Below are 22,903 nucleotides of genomic sequence, written 5' to 3'. Positions count from 1 at the left end.
CGGGGCTTTGCATAAATCAGTGGTTCCCAAACTTTTGACTCCTGAGGACCCCCATTGAGTCACCACTGGAAGCCGTGGACCCCCCAAAAATTTGTATGATTTAAAATTTCAAACATTAAAACAGTAATTCCCCAAAAATAAACACACGTGCACACTTTTTATGACGTTACCGTGGCGATAGAGGCTTCGCCTTATTTCCAAGGCAGCGTTAAGCCACATAACATGGCTTAATGCTGCCTTTTAAATAAGCCCCCCTGTCACGCAATGCTTAGCGTGAAAGGGGTGGGAATTGGGTGTTGCAGTGTGCGTTTCACCGCAACTCCCAGTGATTTTGACACTGCCTCCTATTTACAAGGGCAGCATACATAGGAGGCAGCGCCAAAATTAAGACCAGGGAAAACCAGTTCTTAACTTGGCAAAACGAGGAGAAATCCTTTATTTCTCCTCGTTTTTGCTTTTTCCATGTGGCTTGCCTTGTACAGCACACATGGAAAAAGCAAAACGCCTTGTATTGTTTATGTTCAGGAAGGTGACCCTTCCTGCACAGAAACAATCTTTTAAAAAAATGCCATTTTGTAACTTCCATGTGTGCTGTATTAAGCAGCACACATAGAAGTGACAAAACAGCATTTCAAGATTGTTTATGTGCAGGAAGAGGGACCTTCCTGTACATAAAGAATCTTCCCCTGCATGCACACACCCTTGCACTGGGGGAAACGCAGGGCTGTACCATATTCTTGTAAATATGGTGCAGCCCTGCGTTTGTGAAGTGGCGGAGCCTATCGTTAAGCCAAGGAGGCTAACGACACGCTCCGCCACTTCTGTTGTAAATATCCCCCTTAGTATTTTATATTCAAAGAATTTGCAAAAAACAAAACAATTTAATGGGAAGGTTGGTGCTGCAACTCAGTGACTAACTTTTCATTGGTTGGTTTTATTTTGCAGTACCAGTCTCCTGCTCCTGCCAGGGCCAGAGCAGAAACCTAAAGCAGCCCTGGCAAATGTTTTCAAATCAGTCGCCGTACGGTGCACACCAAGTGCAGTGAGTGAGCCTGACCACTACAAAGAGGGTTTTGGGAGGAGCTCCCCCCAAGAAATTTAGGAAACAGTGGTGCATTCTAAAACACATTTATCATTATATATTGAATTGTATCAGCTTTTAAAGAATAGTAAATGATGACCTTACTATGCACCAGGATACAACAGTCTTTGTTGGGGTTCTTCAATAATTCCCTTATTATCACCCTTCTACAGTGCCTCTCATCACTCCATAGCACATCTGTCACATGTATTTCATTTGTTTTATAGTGCCTCTCATACCAGTGTAGGATGTCAGAGCACTTTACATCACACACATATAGAGACAATGAATCATATTTGTAAATCAGTGTAGAGAAAATGTTACATAAGGCAAAGGGGACTACAAGGTGTGGGATTCACATGTCATTCATACTTATAGGCATTTTTAAAGAGTGCTTGGTCTGGAGAAGCACAAACTTGGGATTCAGAACATCACCCAGTGGTTAGCATTGACTAACAATAACAAGCATTGGCATAGCTAATAGGTCTCGCTTTTGGGACCTTATAAGTGTTTAGTTATGCAGCACAATATCCTTGGTGCAACAACATCAACTGTTGCATAGCTAAACACTTATAAGGTTCCAAAGGCGAGACCTATTGGCTATGCCAATGCTTGTTTACATTTACCTCGGTCGTGCAAGGCAACAAGAACTGTCAATTACTCTGGGACTTCCGTCCCAGGTGTTTTATAAGTGCTGACTCTGCTGTGCTGTTTCTTGCATGTCCACGCACCTGTAGAAGGTGTGTATGTTTCTAACCTAGTGCAGTGCCTGCCCCACCAGAGTGGACAAACACTTGTTGTTGAGGAATAGAAAAGGCGTTATATCTGAAGCACGTCCTTAATGGAGACCGATTTTATAGAAAGTGTGCAGATACTCATGAATTCCCCTTGCCTTAGTAATTCCCCTTGCCTTTTTATCATGCATGACAACCCTTCTCTTTTGGTGCGAGTGACCCTCTAGCAGGTTTTAATTTGATAGACTGTTTGGTATTTTAAATATTGTATGGGTGTTATCGAAGACACTCTCTAGTCTCCGTTTCTTTTCTGTCTTTATTAAAGCCGCTGATGGTTGTCCACTGTGTAAAATACGTCCCTTCACTCCGGACGCCAAGTTCCAGGGATGTCGTCATTACGTCAGAATGGACTAGGAAGAGTAAGTCCGTAAGACACTTTATTTCGGTAACTAGTCTAGGACCATAACAGCGATATACATAAAATCCATTATTACAGATCGACAATGTTCTCTAAAATGACAAAGTTAAAACAGCCTGATTAAAAGTTAAAAAAAAAACACGGCCTGACCCTCCCCAAAGGCAGAATTGGGCAAGCTACTCACATGCCTCTCCACACAGTGTTACGTGCATAACCAATGAAATGTTACCGATCAACAAACCGTGTTATTAAAGTGAAAGTGCAATAAACTGATCTATGTTAAACAAAAATAAATAAGCATGGGGCCATGAAAATGTGATCGCAACAGATCTGAGTCGGTGTCAGGAAACATTCCACATAAGAACACCAGTTATCCTGGCTTCATCCAGAATTTCCAGCCCAGGATGATAAAGGATTTGCCGATTCGCTTAGTGCGGTGTGTCCAGGGCACATACATGTTTCCTAATCACTCCCATTGCTAATAGGAATCTGCTCAGGCAGAAAGCCGTCAGCCTGCTCAGATCAGAGCTGAGGATACGAACAGCAGGGGGTAATAATGCTTGGATAACCACAATGCGTCCTGGACGACCTGCAGCCATTACAGTGCTGTGAAGGTCGTTTCTTGCTCCACTTGTTGTGATGGGCGAACACTAACACTGAGTTGCAGGCACGCTATTGGATACATGTAAAGCAAAGCAACCAGTGAGCTTTAAATCTGACTTCATAGTTCATAGACGAGCACCCAAGATGGAAGGCTCACTGCTCATCAGAGACAAGTAAAAGATGAAAAGTATCTGCTTAGGATAAACAATCGCGAGCCCCCTTCTTACAGAGTTGTGTGTGTGTGCGCTAAAAGGCAAAACTGAAAGCATTATCCGGCTTACATAATAAAGACAAGCCCGGTAGTTGTGAAAACACGCGAGTGGTGACGCGCGCTAAAAGTCAAAACTGAAAGCATTATCCGGCTCACATAATAAAGACAAGCCCGGGAGTTGTGGAGGGGGAGGGGGGGAATTGAAGCACAACACAAGCAAGCAAGGCGGACAGAGGCACGCAAGGCTTAATGAGCTGTGACACAAACCCACATGGCGGCTGCGCGCATGCACGCGCGCGTGAACGCAAGCTTGAGGCCAGCAAGCCTCTGGTAGCACTTTGAAAACCCCCTTACTAAATGTCTCGCAGAGCAGCGCATGCATGCAGAGCAGGCAAGACCTAAACATTTATTTCCGCCTAAATAAACCTTTTTAGCAGCATCAGGATAATGAAAGAGTGGGAAAAAACATAAGTTACTAACTTGCACCATGCAGTGTGTAAGCAGCTCTTTGATGACAGTTTATAGGTCACTGTGCTAGATTTCGGTTGTCACTTATGAACTGCACAGTAACAAAAGAATCTCTGTGACAAAAGCAGTAACACACTCACCTATGCACGTAAAATACAGTTTTTTTAAATGCATGGTACACTTTCTTTGCAGAAGGCATTAACCCACTGGACAAAACTCTCATCTCTCCTGCAGGTGCATTAATCACTGTCTTCATTTTGACACTTTTATTGTTGCTCGAAAACTGCTAATTCTACAAGGAACTTTACAGTGCTTTTAAAACTGCCTCCTGTGGACCCACTGGGAATGTGTCACGGACCCCTGGGGGTCTGCGGACCACAGTTTGGGAAACACTGGCATAAATATTTGCGGGGGGCACATGGACCCCGCAGCCCCGGGGACCACCTCCCCGGGGCTCTCATTAATTATATTGGCGGAGGGCACACTGCCCCCCCCCGCAGCCCCGAGAACCGCCACCCCCGGGGCTTCTTTCAAAAAACAAAAATTGTACCTGTGTGGGGGGGCTCAAGCCCCGCCCACACGCCCTGGGGACTGCCACCTACCTGGGGCACTAATATTTAAATGAGGGGGTCCGTAATGTACCCCCGGGGACCACCACCTCCCCAGGGATGTGCAATTGTTGGGAGGGGGCCCGCGCGGCCCCCCGTACTGGAGCCTTTCATGGGCCTGTGGACCGCCACCCCCCAGGGCCGGCTCCTGCAGTGTCCCAGGGTGCCCACACCCCGGGACATTGCTGTTTGCAATGACAGGGCGGGAGCCTCGGCTCACGCCCTGTCATTGCAAACTCTGTTTTGCTTCATTGAAGCGAGAGCAGGGAAACCTGGCCCGGGAGGGGGGCCACACAGCCTCCCTCCCCCATTATTAATTTTGCTTTTTTAGAAACACGCAAAAGCCGGCCCCAGGGGATGAGGTCCCAGTGCCATAAATGGCCGGAGGAGGGGGCCACGCAGCCCGCCTCCAATTATTTAAAAAAATAAACACTGGTCATGCCCCGGGGGATGGGGTCCCCAGGGCCGAATATGGCCTCGGGAGGGGGGCCATGCGGTCCCCTTCCATTTAAAAAAAACTAAATAAATAGGGATCAGGCCCTGGGGATGGGGTCCCCAGGGCCAATAAAATAGGAAACGAAGGGGGGCCACACAGCTCCCCTTCTTAAAAAAATACAGCACTCTGCAAACGCACCCCCTGACGCGTTGTAAGATGGGGAACTAATTCCCCTTGAATACTGGGGGTCCCTGGGGGCCAACTAGCCCACCAGGAATCTCCAATATGCGCCAGGGAGTTGCCTTGCAGAGAGGTGTTCAGTGGCCACGCCCCTTTTTACACCTCTGCAATGCAGCTCTGTGGTGCTTACTGGGGGTACGTGGTGGGCTAGTTGGACCCCAGGGACCCTCAGGATTCAAGGGGACTTTATCCCCTAACTTAAAACGCGCCACTGGGCGTGTTTGCACAGTGGTGAAGGGAGGGGGCATGGCCTGAGGTGACATGTGTGCAAACACGCCCTGTGGCGCGTTTTAAGTTGGGGAATTAATTCCTCTTCAATCCTGAGGGTCCCTGGGGTCCAACAACCCTACCAGGTATCTCCAGTAAGCGCCACAGTGCTGCGTTGCAGAGAGGTGGCCCAGGCCACGCCCCTTTTTACACCTATCTGCAATGCAGCTCTGTGGCGCTTACTAGAGGTACCTGGTTGGCTAGTTGGACCCCAGGGACCATCAGGATTTAAGGGTATGTAATCTCCCAACTTAGAACAGCCACAGGGCGTGTTTGCACACGTCACCTCTGGCCCCCCTCCCTTCACCACTGTGCAAACGCGCCCCGTAGCACGTTTTAAGAGGTAGTTTTAATCCCCCTGCCCTATTATGTACTAGGGCCTTACAGAGGAGGTCATGCTAATCACAGGGGTACCCCAACTCATAGTGTTCCCTAGTGTATGTAGGTGTTTTAACTGTATTCTAAGTGTATTTTAGCATAGCACTGGCTCTAGACCTGGTTAGTCAGAGTCAGTTACCACCAGTACCTGTCTGAAAAAGTTGTGGGCACAGGATGATTTTGCAACAAGGTCTCTTTCTGCTCCTCTGTTGGTTCTTTCTGCACATGTCTTGCTTCTTCCTGCACTTTTCTTCGTCTTTGTGGACTTCTTTTGCTTCTTTCTGCATTTCTTTTGCTTCTTTCTGTGCGTTTTTTCTTCTTTCTTCACATGTCCTACCTCTGTAGGCATAGTTAGAAACTAGCATTTAAAAAACCTTTGAAATTCACTTAAAAAACCATAGGTTTCAGGCTCGTTATAGTTAGAAATTAGCATTTAAAAAATCTGCTGATGACGTCACATATTACATCACTCATGACATGGTCAGTGACATCACTGATGACATCTGAAATGACATCACTGATGACATCATCCTGTGACTGTGTGTTTCTGTAAAGTTTAAATATGTTTAATATATGTAGGGAAAGGCGTATTGAAGAATGAGTGGGTGTATAAGTGTCTAAATGGATGATTTAGTAGGTGTGTGAATGACTATAAGTGAGTGGTTAAATGTATCTTACTGAATGCATGGGTTAGTGACTAAACTGTGTGAATGTCTGTATCCGTCTGTCTGTTGATGTGTAAGTGGCTGCATGGGTTTACGAATAGCTACATGAGTGTCTATATGGGTTATGGATTGGTTGTCTGAGTATCTGTATGGGTGCCTGAGAGTTTGTGTGGGTGGGGTGTGTGTGACTGTGCATAGATGTGTGAGTGGGTGATTCACTGGGTGATGGTTTCAAGAGTGCATCTGTGAGGAACTGTATGCGTGGGTGAGTGTGTGTGTAGGTGTGTTGGTGAGTGAATGTATATCTCAGTGGTACATGTGTGAGTAACTACATATGTGAAAGGCAGTATATATGTGTGTTGGAGTATACAAATGGCTATAAGTGAGAGTGTGTGATTGTGAGAGTGGCTGTATGGATGAGTGTGTGCTTGTATCAGTGATTGTAGAAGAGCGTAAGAATGTGCTAGTATTTGTATGAGTAATTGAGCTGGTGTGTGTATAACTGTATAGGTGAGTAAATGGCAGTGTGATTAATTATTTGCATGACTGACTAGGTGTGTGAGTACCTCTATGGATGAGTGGCGGTGTGAGTCTCTATATAGGTGTATGAGTGCATATGATAGTCCTGTACTGAGTGACCATAAGTATGAGTGACTGTATGGGTGAGTGAGTGGATGTGTGTGTAAACCTAAGAATCAGTGAGTGGGTATGTAGTTATTGGTGATGGAGTGTCTATGGTTTTTAGAATGGCAGTCTGTAATTTAGAGTGGGTGTATCAAAGGATATATTAGGATTTGAGAAGATGCATCTAATTATCACATGGATGGTGTCATCAGTGATGTCATCAGTGACGTCACTCGAGATGTCATCAGTGATGTCACTGACCATGTCATCAGTGCTGTAATATGTAACGTCATCAGCAGTGCATTGCGGGGGCGCGAGTTATAGTTAGCTGTACTAACTATAACGGGGGAATTTCTATGGTTTTGTACGAGTGAAATGTCCAACTAACCAAGGGCCCAATTCACAGAACTAACATAAGACAAAATCCTAAACTTACTACCATTTTGGTATTCACAGAAGGCACTTACTCATTTATGTATTCACAGAAGTTAAAAGTCCTAACTTTACGACTCTTAAATGCCTTCTGTGAATACCAAAAGACTTTAAGTTAGGATTTTTCTCAGTTTAGGAGTAGTAAAGTTAGGACTCCTAACTTTAGGACTCCTAAACTGAAAAAAATCCTAACTTTAAGGCTTTCGGTATTCACAGAAGGCATTTAGGAGTCCTAAAGTTAGGAGTCTTAACTTTACTACTCCTAAACTGAGAAAAATCCTAACTTTAAGACTTTGGATATTCACAGAAGGCATTTAGGAGTCCTAAAGTTAGGAGTACTAACTTTACTACTCCTAAACTGAGAAAAATCCTAACTTTAAGACTTTCGATATTCACAGAAGGCATTTAGGAGTCCTAAAGTTAGGAGTCCTAACTTTACTACTAATAAACTGAGAAAAATCCTAACTTTAAGGCTTTCGGTATTCACAGAACGCATTTAGGAGTCCTAAAGTTAGGAGTCTTAACTTTACTACTCCTAAACTGAGAAAAATCCTAACTTTAAGACTTTGGATATTCACAGAAGGCATTTAGGAGTCCTAAAGTTAGGAGTCCTAATTTTACTACTCCTGAACTGAGAAAGATCCTAACTTTTAGACTTTCGATATTCACAGAAGGCATTTAGGAGTCCTAAAGTTAGGAGTCCTAACTTCTGTGAATACCGAAATGGTAGTTTAGGATTTTGTCTTAAGTTAGTTCTGTGAATTGGGCCCTATAACTTTCCCGAAAACCAATGGGTTTTTCAAAGAATTTCTAAGGTTTTTTAAATGCTCATTTCTAACTATAATGTGCCTGCAACCTATGTTGTTTTCAGTGAATATAGATATAGATATATATAAATATCCATCTGCTTGTTTCTATTTTTTAAGATATCGCGAGAATCCTGTGAGAACGCAACAACAACAAAAATTACATATTGTTACATCACAGCATTTATGTCTTACAGACCGCCTCTCAAAAACTAGGGCAAGAATATGCCTTTCTACTAGTAGAGTTTATTGAGAGGTCGCCTATACCTTTCTACTTTTCACAAACCTGTGACAGTCCCAGAAGATTGCAAAATGTTTTTAAAAAGAATGTATATTTTTTTCCTTCACAGTGCTTATGGCTTCCAGACCTACTCTCACAAACTAGGGGGCAGGATTCCTTTCTCCTGCCACCTCATATAGCATTGTTAGTTCACTCTAAGAACACCTAAACATTTTCACACAAAACAGTAATGGCAGCCATTTCATTTCTAAACCTCCAACAACCAGCCAATCAAAGCGTTCGCTCCCACGGGATTTGGGGGACTTTCTCGATCTTGCGAGAGCAAGAAGGCTGATGGAAAATATAGGTATCTTGAACCAATCAGAGGGATCCATTTTTTAATTTGCGTTCTTGTGGGCCTCTCGCAGACTCAACCATGGAGATATACAAATGTTTTTTTTAACCTTAATTTCTCAAAAATTACAGAACTAATTTACTCTAAATCAGAAAACGTACAATCTGTGAACTAGGATCTAGCTTCCTAGCGAATTTGGTGCAGTTTTGACTGTTGCCCTGTCTACAGACGTCTATTTAAAATGGATGAAGAAATTTGTTTGGGGCCCACCTTTTTTTCCTCAGGCCCCGCTTGACTGATCACCACAAAACTTTCCAGTAAGAAGCTGAAGAGAATTAGCTTTTTTTAAAAGTTTTGTGAAGATTCGTCTAACGGCACCAAAGTTATAGGCAAACCAAAAAAAGCCATGTCTATGGAAAATCAATCCTAACTATAACTACAGAGTAGCAACTGCCACTGGGTAATATGTATATGCGACCAGGCATTGCTCCGAGACTTACAGGATCTACATAAAGAAAGCATCACTCAGGAGTCCAATTATGAAGAAGCTTCTCAAGCAAATTCAAATGAAACCATGTTCATTAGACCCAATACACCTTTTAAAGTCAAACAACTTTTGATCCCATCATGCCAAGGGATTCATTGGACACTTTCTGTCATAGAAGCTCCGTTCCCGCGACCACACATAGAGGGGGCGGGACTCCGTTCCTTCACAAGGTTTTGGTGTTGCCCAGAAGGACGCTTCGCGTTCTAGCCGGTTCAGTCAAGGCACTTCCGGGTCACGTTCCGCTGTTACCTGTTGCTCGATTCTCTGCCTTCTCCGTGTCGAGCTTCCGCCCTGCTCCAGCACGTTGTCGGTCTGCATCGGTGGACTGCTTCTCCTTCTGTTACGTTTGCTGTTACCCTGAAGAGCTACGCTCACTTCACCGCTCCTCCCTTGACATAAAGGCGGTAACGCGTTTGCGCTAGTTTGAGTGCTGCTAACCAACTACAATGGCTTGTATGGTTACTACTGGGCACTGTGGCTTGCATATGGGCATCTGCATTTACTCCTGCTGCTAAATACTTATCGAGCACTATTTAAGACTTGCTGGCCGCATTCTCTTGAAGTTAAGGAGACTTGTGGCATTCCTTATTTCAGTTTTATTTGCCTCATGGTTAGGCCTTGCATGTAAGTAGGAGTCGAGGCACTCCCCTATCTGTGGTTATTTTTAACTATTGATTCTAAAGCCCCTCATGAGTGATTATGAAACATTTTTCTCTGGCATTATCCTACACTGGTACGCACCTACATATACATTATCATTATATAGACTATAGCAGCACTCCCCCCTATTAATGTTGGGCTATCTGCTCTATGTTTATATAGGTAGATTGAGTATTGATTCCTGCAACATATTATTCAGTTTTGGACACAAGCGGAAGAGGGGAGTAAGACAGGTAGATTCTTACAATTCCCATATGATTGTGTATTGTCTTATTGCACTATTTGCAGAGTAGTGTGTTTACCCAGTTTTTGTTTACAGGATCACAGAAGTCTCCAGTGACGAATCCTAGATGCCAGACCGTGTTGAGGGATTATCTTCGGTTTTCTCTTCCCCTTCTCTTCCCTCTTCCCCCACATGCTGATCTCGCTTTGACTCCGTTGGGTGGGTTAGCAGTGATGGGAAGTTGGGAACTAGCTCCGGTCTCCTGTCTCTCACTCCTGCGGAAATTCTGGTGAGTCCCGATACTTTCAATGAACATGTGGTGGTACAGATCATGCATTTGAATTCCAAACTGCACAAATACAAAGATAAAAAATCAAGTATGGCATGGAGATACAGCCAAATCATGATAAAACTTCAAAAGAACGAAGAAACTGTCATTAGAAATTCGGACAAAGGAGGAAATATTGTCCTGTGGCCCAAAAAGGATTACATGAGGGAAGCTTTATCCCAACTAAATGACACAGCTTGCTAGAAAAGAAGCTCACCACTAAAAGTCAAGATCACATACACCGAATTCCACACAAAACTACTGGCATGTAAAAATGCGGGATTACTCAGCATGGATAAATACAAGTTTCTGAAAAAGAGCATCCTGTCATGCCAGTGATTTATTATGTGCCAAAAGTCCATAAAAATGAATTTCAGCCACCAGGGAGACCAATAATAGCAGCATGTGATGGATTGCTAGAGAATACATCGAAATACATTGACTACTTCCTGCAGGAACATGTTCAAGGTAATCCGTCCTACATAAAAGATACCAGTGACTTTCTTCGTAAAATCAATAATTTGAGGTGGCAAGAGGACTACATTCTGAAGTCTCCGGACGTTTTGTCCTTATATACAAGTATAAAACATAAAGATGGCATCAGGGCACTAGAATATTATCTCAACATCAGGCCGACATGCATGACACAACATACTAGAATGCTTTTAAATATGACTCTATTATGTCTGGAAAACAATTTATTTTCATTTCAAAACCAGATATACCAGCGAATGTGCGGTGTCGCCATGGGGGCCAGCTTCTCCCCAAGCTATGCATGTTTACACATGGGATGTTGGGAGGAGCTGGTCCTCGAGGTTGATTACCAACAAGTGATGACAGATCATGTTATAGTCTGGCTCAGATATATAGATGATCTTTTTGTGGTGTGGAGAGGGACTGAAGATAGTGCCTCACAATTTGTGTCTTCACTGAATGAAAACAAAATCAATCTAAAACTCACAACAACAGTTAGTAGTAATTCAGTGGATTTCTTAGACGTAAGAGTCAGTATCACAGACAACAAACTAGTCACATCACTACACTGCAAACCAACAGCCGGAAATACAGTCCTACATGCCACCACCTCTCACCTGACCCATTTAATCAACAGCATACCTTATGGTGAGATGTTGAGGTTTCAAAGAATATGTAGTTGCGAACTAGAACTGAAATGCACACAGCAGGCTAGTAAAACCAGATTCTTACACAGAGGCTACTCTGCCGACATGAGCCATCAACAAATCTAATAAATTGAGTAGAACTGAACACCTATTTGGCAAAACCACTTTCCTAGAGGATCACAAAATGTTGAGATTGACCAAAATGCTGAACCTATCAGAATTATTTTAACCTATTGCAAACAACAAAAACAGCTAAGAAGCATTTTTAAACACAACTGGCCCCTTATATTAGATGATCATGTGATAGGACATCTATTACCAAAGACTCCATTAATTTCTTATAGAAAAACCAAGTCTATGGGAGACGCTTTGGTTCAGAGTAGCCCGGAGGTGAAAGAAGGGGTGACATGGCTAAATGCAAGAAAGGGCTTTTTGAAATGCTCAAGCTGCAAGGTGTGTAAACATGGGGTGAATAGAACTTAATATACTACCGCATTCTGTGGTGAGACAAAGAAAATAAACAAACATCTTACATGCAAAACAGAGTATGCTACATACATACTACAATGCACATGCAGTTTGTATTATGACGGCAGTACAGAATTACAAGCCCACAAGCGCATACTGCAACATATCAGAGCCATCAAAAATGTAGACCCCACATACCCTGTAGCAAGGCACTTTAATGAAGTGCACAAAAATAACATCAAAGATTTGCAGTATTTTCTGATAGATTTAGTTCCTACACACAGAAGAGGAGGCAATAGAGAACTGCAACTTGGAAGATTAGAAACCAGGTACTTTTTGGACCTCGATACTAAATGTCCAGGAGGTCTAAATGCCACTGAAGATCTATATACCTGTTTGTAAAATGTCAAGTAATAACATATATATGAAATTCTAATCATGTGACCATATACATTATGCCTTATTTAGGTCTCATCACTCTCCTATAGAAATATATACTATAGAAACCCTATGTTTTTAGATATATTAATATTTATATTTTTATATTTCTTTCTTTCTTTATGAATATATTATCTTATAGGAAAATGAGAGTAAACCTTGAGGATGAGATCAGACCATATGGCACATGTCATAGGTAACACACAAAGAAATGAACTCATTTATACATTTAAATACATATATTTTTTCAATGAATTTCCACTGTAAAGTACCTCTGTAGTGACACACTTCCCTCCTCTCTGTTACCTGCTCGATGGTGAGAATATTGCTTTTTTTGCACAGTATGAAACATATAACATATGAAATCAAGTACTCCTAAATCAATTAGATGGGAAGATAATTGTGGGATGGATATATTTGCACAGCTAATTCGTTCCATTTTCATTTTCATAACTGTTTTTAAATATATTATCACACCTCAGGTTTTGCACTATGCACTTTACTGTTGGATTTAGAACAAATGCGGTGACACAAATTTCTGTTTCTTTTATTGTAGTATATGGATTTTAAGAAGGTCTTATATTATCTGCATTGCATTATAATTGTGTCATATATCCAATGGAAATTTATATTGCATTTGCACATTCGGATAATATGCAAGGACAACAAGGTACATTTATGTATGTATGACTCTATATATTCTTCTGTTTTAAAAAAACAGAAAAGCATTTAAGCTACCATCTAAATTCCATTGTAAATACAGATAATAGGCAGCGGTAATTTATCCTGCTTAATACAGCCGGACATATTTTTCAGAACACATGTAACAACTGAATCCATATAGTCTGTTTTCCATGTTGGTCCAGGTTTAGAATACACACGTCACTTTAAGAACCACTGATTTCCAAAGGCAGCTTGTCATGTGATCAAGGCCGATGAGGCCGAAACGCGTAATGGCAGATTGCTTGAGTAAATAAACTACAAACAGCATTGAACCTTAGGTCCGTGTCCGTTTTTCCTGGAAGAAGAGTTTGTGAGCGGATTGGGCGAAAATATATATATATACATGGGGCAGATTTATAGACGATATCTTCATGATTTGGAAAGGGAGTGAAGATAAATTGAAACTTTTTCATAGCCATTTGAACACTAATAACCACAACATAACTGTTACTCTTGAATACAATACTGAAAGAATTGTTTTTTTAGATGTTGAAATGTATGTTCATCAGGGACATTTAGAGTCGAGACTTTATCGGAAACCTACTTCAACAAACTCTATATTGCATGCGAGGTCAGGACATCTTAAAAGACAGATCGACAATATCCCATATGGGGAATTTTTAAGAGCCAAGAGAAACTGTAGTGAAGATAACGAATATCAAAACATCAGTCAAGATATAACTGAGAGATTCCTCAAAAGAGGATATGAAAAAAGGATTGTAAATAAAGCTAGAATCAAAGCACAAAAAATGAAAAGAGATACACTACTATATGATAGACCTAGATTAGCTAGGGACCAAAAAGAAGTTATTAGATACATCACGACTTACAGTGAAGGAAACAATAGGGTCTTTAGATCCCTCTGTAAATATTGGGATGTGCTAACTATTGATAAAGACATCTCTGATTTTCTGGGTGACAAACCCAACATGGTGTACAAAAAAGCCCCAACATTGAGAAACCTTTGAATTCCTAGTCTTACACGTTCGTATACTATTCACAATAGTGATTGTGACAAACAGATATGGATTAATAATCCATTAACACCAGGTTCATATAGATGCAGTCAATGTATCTGTTGTAAACATGTTATAGATAAAACAACACATTTTAGTGATCATACCAACTTGAATACTTTTAAAATCAAGTCTTTTATAAATTGCAATACAAGTTATTGCATATACATAATGACATGTGTATGCAAAAAGATATATGTTGGTTTGTCTATGAGGAAGCTTAAAATTAGGTGGATGGAACACCTTAGAGCAATAAAAAATTGTGACCCGAAATATCCAATGGCAGTTCACTTTAAAGAACAACATAGACGAAATGAATTAGGTGATATCAAGTTTATGGGCATTGAACAAGTCACCATTGATAGAAGAGGGGGCGACTTGGAAGCGAAACTAAGATGTAGAGAAACGCACTGGATCAATAAACTACAGGCGGTACAGTTTGGACTGAATGTAGATCGAGAGATTTACACTCTGTTGAGTTAAGTTGAATTTCTAACGTCTCTTGACCGTTAACATGCACCATAGATTTCTAGTATATAATGTAATAATACCTTTTGGAATTTTTTTTATAGATCTCCTTCCTCCTGTACAATCGCAATAGTGACCATTATTTCTTTGGCTCACTATATTAATTATGCAACTTGAGTTTTATATTGCTTTCAGAACTACTTCGTATACTGATAGCGCGCTGTACTAATGCTATCAATCCTCATGGAGGTGAATTCTAGGTTCGGTCATAGTAGCATGCAAATAGAGCTTAAGCTCTTAATGCAATGTGTATCAGATAACTTTCTCAAATTTGTCTAATTAGTCTTTTTTATAATTTACACATTTTGAGATTGATTTTAACCCAATATAATACATTGGGTTTTGAATGTTTGAAGCTAAACGGATGTTAATTTAACCCATTCTATTAATGCTAGTCATTTAATCATAATAAAAAATCTAGAGTGACAAACTAGATAGCTTACTTTGCTAAAACTCGATATTATCATGGTGAACTAACCCTGGGTTCGATATCGATCTTGAATCTGTGGGTTTAGCCACTCAAGTATTAACCTTATTATCATTCGCAAACAATCTGAATTCTGAAAGTATCTTTGTATAAAAATTTTTTTTTTAATATTGAGATTTATAAAACCATTAATAAATAATGTCAGAGATCGTTTTGCAAACTATATAGTAGAATCATATTTTTTGATCAGTGAATAAAAATAGCTCACTATGCTAAGATAGCGTACTTCCATGTAGATCATGTTAAGGGTTGATAATTTTATTAGCATTGGCGGCCAGCTACTTCGCACTGGTGCGAAGTAGCTGGCCGCCAATGCTAATAAAATTATCAACAGCAGACGAGTGCATCTGGGCATGCTTGGGCACTTTGTTTATTAATCTACTACGCGGCAGTCCTGCCGCGCCAGATTGCACCATCTCAGCAAGAGAAGAGAGGCTGCGAGGGAAACAATTCCCGTTCGTCATGGCGCTACTGTTGCGGCACAAACAGGACCAGCAATCAATCCAGAGCCTTACATAGGTATATTTCTACTCCTGCCATGAAACTGATGGAACCCACTGAGGGTAACTACTTCTTCCAGCGTGCACCTGGGCACTAAGCCACACCCACTTAGGGCGGGACAATATTAAATTGCATGCTGGTGCTTCCTGTTGTTTTGAATGCAGTTGCCCCTGAGGAAGAAGTCAAACAGACTTTGAAACGCGTTGGGCATCGAAACTTTGTCTGGTGCGAAGTAGCTGGCCGCCAATGCTAATAAAATTATCAACAGCAGACGAGTGCATCTGGGCATGCTTGGGCACTTTGTTTATTAATCTACTACGCGGCAGTCCTGCCGCGCCAGATTGCACCATCTCAGCAAGAGAAGAGAGGCTGCGAGGGAAACGATTCCCGTTCGTCATGGCGCTACTGTTGCGGCACAAACAGGACCAGCAATCAATCCAGAGCCTTACATAGGTATATTTCTACTCCTGCCATGAAACTGATGGAACCCACTGAGGGTAACTACTTCTTCCAGCGTGCACCTGGGCACTAAGCCACACCCACTTAGGGCGGGAAAATATTAAATTGCATGCTGGTGCTTCCTGTTGTTTTGAATGCAGTTGCCCCTGAGGAAGAAGTCAAACAGACTTTGAAACGCGTTGGGCATCGAAACATTGTCTGGTGCGAAGTAGCTGGCCGCCAATGCTAATAAAATTATCAACAGCAGACGAGTGCATCTGGGCATGCTTGGGCACTTTGTTTATTAATCTACTACGCGGCAGTCCTGCCGCGCCAGATTGCACCATCTCAGCAAGAGAAGAGAGGCTGCGAGGGAAACGATTCCCGTTCGTCATGGCGCTACTGTTGCGGCACAAACAGGACCAGCAATCAATCCAGAGCCTTACATAGGTATATTTCTACTCCTGCCATGAAACTGATAGAACCCACTGAGGGTAACTACTTCTTCTAGCGTGCACCTGGGCACTAAGCCACACCCACTTAGGGCGGGACAATATTAAATTGCATGCTGGTGCTTCCTGTTGTTTTGAATGCAGTTGCCCCTGAGGAAGAAGTCAAACAGACTTTGAAACGCGTTGGGCATCGAAACTTTGTCTGGTGCGAAGTAGCTGGCCGCCAATGCTAATAAAACTATCAACAGCAGACGAGTGCATCTGGGCATGCTTGGGCACTTTGTTTATTAATATATATATATATATATATATATATATATATATATATATGCTACATGTATCGGTAAATTAGATTTCCATTTTTACATTATACCTTTTCATGAATGCAGCATGATATTAAAAGCGAAAACGTGCATATTGCAATTGCATGTCTCATCGTCCCAAAAAGGGGGGGAAAAATATATAGTTATTTTCAATAATGAGCGAATTCTCAGAGTACACCAAATATTAGTCCCAAGGGAGATGTGATATATTGAAAATAATATATATCCCAGATTAAAATCAAACTGGATTCACCGCATATGACACGTGCTTCGCTAATGTTGAACTCCCAATGGAGTGATAACATTAAGACCACAATAACACAAATAATTAAATAAACATCTAGTTTCATACCTAGATGTAAAGCTTAAATCAAAAGTAACATAAACCATATCTGAATGTATGTCCTTTTCAAACCTTCTCTGTACACTCTGGGTAGAGAAAAAAGCAAAATAGCAGAATTAAAAGTGAATAGAGTGGTGACAGAATTAAGATAAGGACATGATTAATCAGGTTTTCATTTGATACAAAAGCCCCCTATTGAATAGGTATACAAAAATATCATATGAGTGATCCCACGCAAACAGAAAAACATTAAGCATGGACGCTAGGGTCCTAAATAGGACAAACTCTAGGAATCTGTTAGACCCGGCCTCGTAGCATGGCTCTTCCTGTCCTCGAACTACCTAACCTGGTACCTGGGACCCCAAGCACACGGCCCAGCCGATCCGTCCCACCAGAACACACACACGCGACCCGGGCATCCCCGTCCATGGCCTCTCTCCTTTCGGCCACCCCGGGCACGCGTGCCCACTTCATGCACCAAGATGGCCGCCCGGCCCCAGCACAACCCGGGCCTAGAGGCGCCACTCCGGCTGGAGGACATCACGCTTCCAGGGGATGAGAGAGGGAGGAGCAGTTTCTATCGCACCTCTGAACTCCCCTGGGACGATGGGTTTCGATCGGCCCTCCGGCCTCCCTGAGGGCTGGCTCCACGCCTGCTGGGTGTCTGGGACTCCTCCCGACCCGGCCCTGAAAGGATCAAAAGACAATGGCAGGAAACCTCGACAAGCGACCCCCAGGTGACAAGACCCCTGCCTGCACAGACTCCGGACATCAAAGAGGGGTCGACCTATAACAAGGGGTGCTCTGGAACTGTCCGGCAGATTCGCCTTGGAACATCTGAGCCCTGCTGAGTGACTCGCGGCTCCCTGAAGATCGTAAGACCACCAAACTTGTGCTTGAGCCCTGCTGAGTGACTCGCGGCTCCCTGAAGATCGTAAGACCACCGAACTTGTGCTTGAGCCCTGCTGAGTGACTCGCGGCTCCCTGAAGATCGTAAGACCTCCGAACTTGTGCCTGAGCCTGCTGAGTGACTCGCGGCTCCCTGAAGATCGTAAGACCTCCGAACTTGTGCTTGAGCCTGCTGAGTGACTCGCGGCTCCCCCAGACTCTCTTGGGTCCCGCCGGACCCCACGTCGACAAGCGTATCCCCCGGCTCGAGGATTGTGAGCTGTGCGCCGGGTACGCTCCTGCATTTGATCCATATCCCCCCAAAGACTGTCCCGCTACCTTCTACCCCCGCCAAGACTCTGTGAGCCCACGCTCTGCTTGTAAATATCTGCCTTGCTGATCATAAAGATCCTACCACTTCGATTTGATAAAGCTTGAATCCTAAGAACCCTCGGTGTGGTGTCTCTTTGTCGTGTGGTGCCGAGTGTACGATCCTAGATACGAGATTCCTCCCCTGCGGAGTCTCCCGCCAGTGCCCGGCTACGATACTTTGAGGGTGGGTCTCAGGACAGTCAGGGCCCCCTCCGGGCCCCTCTGAGGTCCCCTTCTAACAGAATCCAAATGGTAACCACCAAGTTCGGGACAAATGCCCTACTCTAAAGCACCATACCATGTGTAAGTCTAAGCATGGGACCACAACTCTTACATAAATATAAACATAATAAATGACAAATGTCTGTATAGCACTGAACCTGAGATCAAGTCGATACCACTATAAATGTGTTATTGATCTAAAATACATAATGTCACAAAAAATTTAAGTAATGTAAAAATGGGAAGGGGATAACAAGTATTACAGATTACAGTTACAGGATAATAAAAGAAAACGGGTCCAACTTCAGAATTAAATGGGGTTACGGACATAAATTCTGGAAGGCAGTGTTTCAAAGGCCAATAAGGGTATTGAGTTCTTCTTCCCTATTCATGCCAAAGGGTATTCTGGTGTTTAAGTCGATAATATATCTTGATTCAAGAACACACAGTTGCTTCTCTCTGTCCCTACCACATATGTGTTTAAATATTCGGTCAATACCACAGAAAGTAAGTAATTTGTTATTACCACTATGTGAATTGTAAAAATGCAGTGCTACCGGGTAGCTGAAATCCATATTGGATCTCGCCCTTTGATGTTCTAAAATACGTTTCTTCAGCTGATATTTCGTACTCCCTATGTATCTCATGCCACAAGGACACTCCAGTAGGTATATAACATGGTCAGTGGAACATGCAATATACTTTTTAATAGTTCTCTCTCTGCCATCATGGGTTCGGAATGTTTGCAGCTGGTGGTGTATCTGCAGGCCTTGCACTTATGGAAACCCTCCTTCAATTGTAGCCAAGTTTTGGTGGGTTGAGTCTGTTTATAACTCCGAACCAACTTGTCCTTAAGGGACATTGGTCGTCTATAAGTTATGGTTGGTGACTCCCCTACTCTTTTGCCAATTATAGGGTCTGTCTTGATAAGGCCCCAATGTTTTTTCAACAAAAATCTAAAGTTATTAGATTTCACATTGTATGTAGTAATCATGCGGGGGCTGCTGGTAAGTGCGTCCCTAACGGGTGAAATATTAGATTTCCCAAAGAGAACCTCAGTTTGTTTCTTGTTGCCCAGTTTGTCAGTGGCTTGTTTCAGAATCCTATCCATCTTTCCACGTTGTTTGAATCTTTAAAATCATATTTGCACTTTCCGCATTGTAGCCCTTATCTGTACTACAATTTCTACGTGCACGTAGTAACTCCCTATAAGTAATACTATTGATCAGGGAAGGGGTGATGTCTGTGTGCATGTAATAGGGCATTGCCTGCAGTGTCCTTCCTAAACAAGGCAGTAGTGAGTCTGTTCTGATCCACTGTGCTTCTGATATCAAGAAAGTCACTGGAAGTTTTACTCATGCAGTGAGTGAAACTAAGATTCAAATCATTGGTTGACAATACATCGATGAACTCCTCAGCCAATTCCAAACCTCCATCCCAAATGATGAAGAGATCATCGATGTATCTCAACCATAAGGTGACATGTTCTGTATATTTCTCAAGGGCATCAGTCCATACCGCCTGCTCCTCCCACCAGCCGAGAAACAGATTCGCCAAGCTGGGGGCGAAGGAAGGGCCCATGGCCATGCCAAATCTCTGCCGATAGTGTTTTATTGAATAAAAAGATGTTTTCCTGTAAACATTAATCTTTTCTAAGCTTAACCAGTTCATGTGTTAGTACGGAGTGGAATGCCTCAGTGTTGTCATAGGCAACATTGGGATTAAATTTAGATTTCATTTTGAACGCTTCTTGGAACGTTATCCACAGTGAACCCCAAACTCTGCAATTGGATCCCAGTGGGTTCATCACTATTGTGTGTATTATTGGTTTCCAATTCATGGATTTGTAAGATAGTTTCGATTTCATCCATTGAAAAGTTGGTTTCAAAATGAAATCTAAATTTAATCCCAATGTTACCTATGAAAACATTGAGGCATTCCACTCCGTACTAACACATGAACTGGTTAAGCTTAGAAATGATCAAAACTATCTCATCAAGGACAACCTTACGAAAAAACAGAGAGAGGCACTGAAAGGTTTGCTGGAGGATTCTATAACGATCAAACCATCAGACAAAGGTGAAAATGTTGTATTAATGAATACAGAAGACTATAACAAGGAGGCCACACACCAGTTAAATGATGAAAACTGTTATGAAGTCATCAGTTGGAAGTAATACGAAGCTACAATAAGAAAATACCATGATCTTCTTAACGAGTGGTGGAAGGATGGATTCCTGGATGATGACGAGTTCAAATTTTTGAAAAATTACAATCCTAAAGTACTATGTCTATTTCTGTTACCAAAGGTACATAAACATCCCACGAAACCACCAGGGAGGCTGATTGTGTCATCGAACAATGGCCTTCTAGAAAATACGTCTATCTTCTTGGACTACTTTCTATCCCCATATGTTTCAGATCTTAGATCATATTGCAAAGATACAACTGAATTTTTAAAGACAATTCATGACATTAAGTGGGAAACTGGCAATGTGATGATTTACCTTGACGTGTGTTCATTGTATACATGCATTGATCAACATAAAGGGCTTGAAGCTTGTATGTATTACCTGCAACGACAATCCATAGGTATGCTGAATCACACCCTTATGCTGAAACGAATAATGCTTTTTTGTTTACAGGAAAATATCTTTGTATTCAATAAAACTCTGTATCGGCAGAGATCCGGCACGGCCATGGGCACCTGCTTCGCCCCCAGCTTGGCTAATCTGTTTCGCAGCTGGTGGGAGGAGCAAGTTGTATGGACTGATGCCCTTGAGAAATACACAGAACATGTCCCGTTATGGTTGAGATACATCGATGATCTCTTCATCATTTGGGATGGAGGTTTGGAATTGGCTGAGGAGCTCATCGATGTATTGTCAACCAATGATTTGAATCTTAGTTTCACTCACTGCATGAGTGAAACTTCCTGTGACTTTCTTGATATCAGAGTCACAGTGGATCAGAACAGACTCACTACTGCCTTGTTTAGGAAGGACACTGCAGGCAATGCCCTATTACATGCACACGGTCATCACCTCGCGTCCCCGATCAATAGTATTCCTTATGGGGAGTTACTACGTGCACATAGAAATTGTAGTACAGATAAGGGCTACAATGCGGAAAGTGCAAATAGAATTAAAAGATTCAAACAACGTGGCTACACGGATAAGATACTGAAACAAGCCACTGACAAACTGGGCAACATGAAACAAACTGATGTTCTCCTTGGGAAATCTATTATTTCACCAGCAGTCCCTGCATGATTACTACATACAATGTGAAATCTAATAACTTTAGATTTCTGTTGAAAAAAGAATGGGGCATTATCAAGGCGAACCCTATAATTGGCAAAAGAGGAGGGGAGTCACCGACCATAACTTATAGACGACCAATGTCCCTTAAGGACAAGTTGGTTCATAGTTATCAACAGACTCAACCCACCAACACTAGGCTACAATTGAAGGAGGGTTTCCATAAGTGCAATTCCTGCAAGGCCTGCAGATACACCACCAGCTGCAAAACTTCCAGAACACATGATTGCAGAGAGAGAACCATCAAAAAGTGTATTACATGTACCACTGACCACGTTATATACCTACTAGAGTGTCCCTATGGCATGCGATACACAGGGAGTATGAAACATCAGCTCAAGAAACGTATTTTAGAACATCTAAGAGCGATATCCAATATGGATTTTAGCTACCCGGTAGCCCGGCATTTTTACAATTCACATAGTAGTAATAACAAATTACTTACTTTCTGTGGTATTGACCGAATATTTAAACACATACGTGGTGGGGACAGAGAGAAGCAACTGCGTATTCTTGAATCAAGGTATATGATCGACTTAAACACCAGGATGCCCTTTGGCATGAATAGGGAAGAAGAACTCAATACCCCATATTGGCCTTTGAAACACTGCCTTCCAGAATTTATGTCCGTGACCCCATTTAAGTCTGAAGTTGGACCGTGTCCTTTTATTATCCTGTAACTGTAATACTTGTTATCCCCTTCCAATTTTTACATCACTTATATTTTTTGTGACATTATGTATTTTAGATCAATAGCACATTTCATAGTGGTATCAACTTGATCTCAGGTTCAGCCCTATACAGACATTTGTCATTTATTATGTTTATATTTATGTAAGAATTGTGGTCCTGTGCTTTGATTTACACATGGTATGCTGCTTTAGAGTAGGGCATTTGTCCCGTACTTGGTGGTTACCATTTGGATTCCCCGAGTTTGTCCTATTTAGGACCCTAGCGTC

Source organism: Triturus cristatus, chromosome 7, assembly GCF_964204655.1.
Source record: "Triturus cristatus chromosome 7, aTriCri1.1, whole genome shotgun sequence".
Classification (NCBI taxonomy): Eukaryota; Metazoa; Chordata; class Amphibia; order Caudata; family Salamandridae; genus Triturus; species Triturus cristatus.
The sequence above is the reverse complement of the archived record's forward strand: the minus strand, read 5'-3'. Positions refer to the sequence as shown.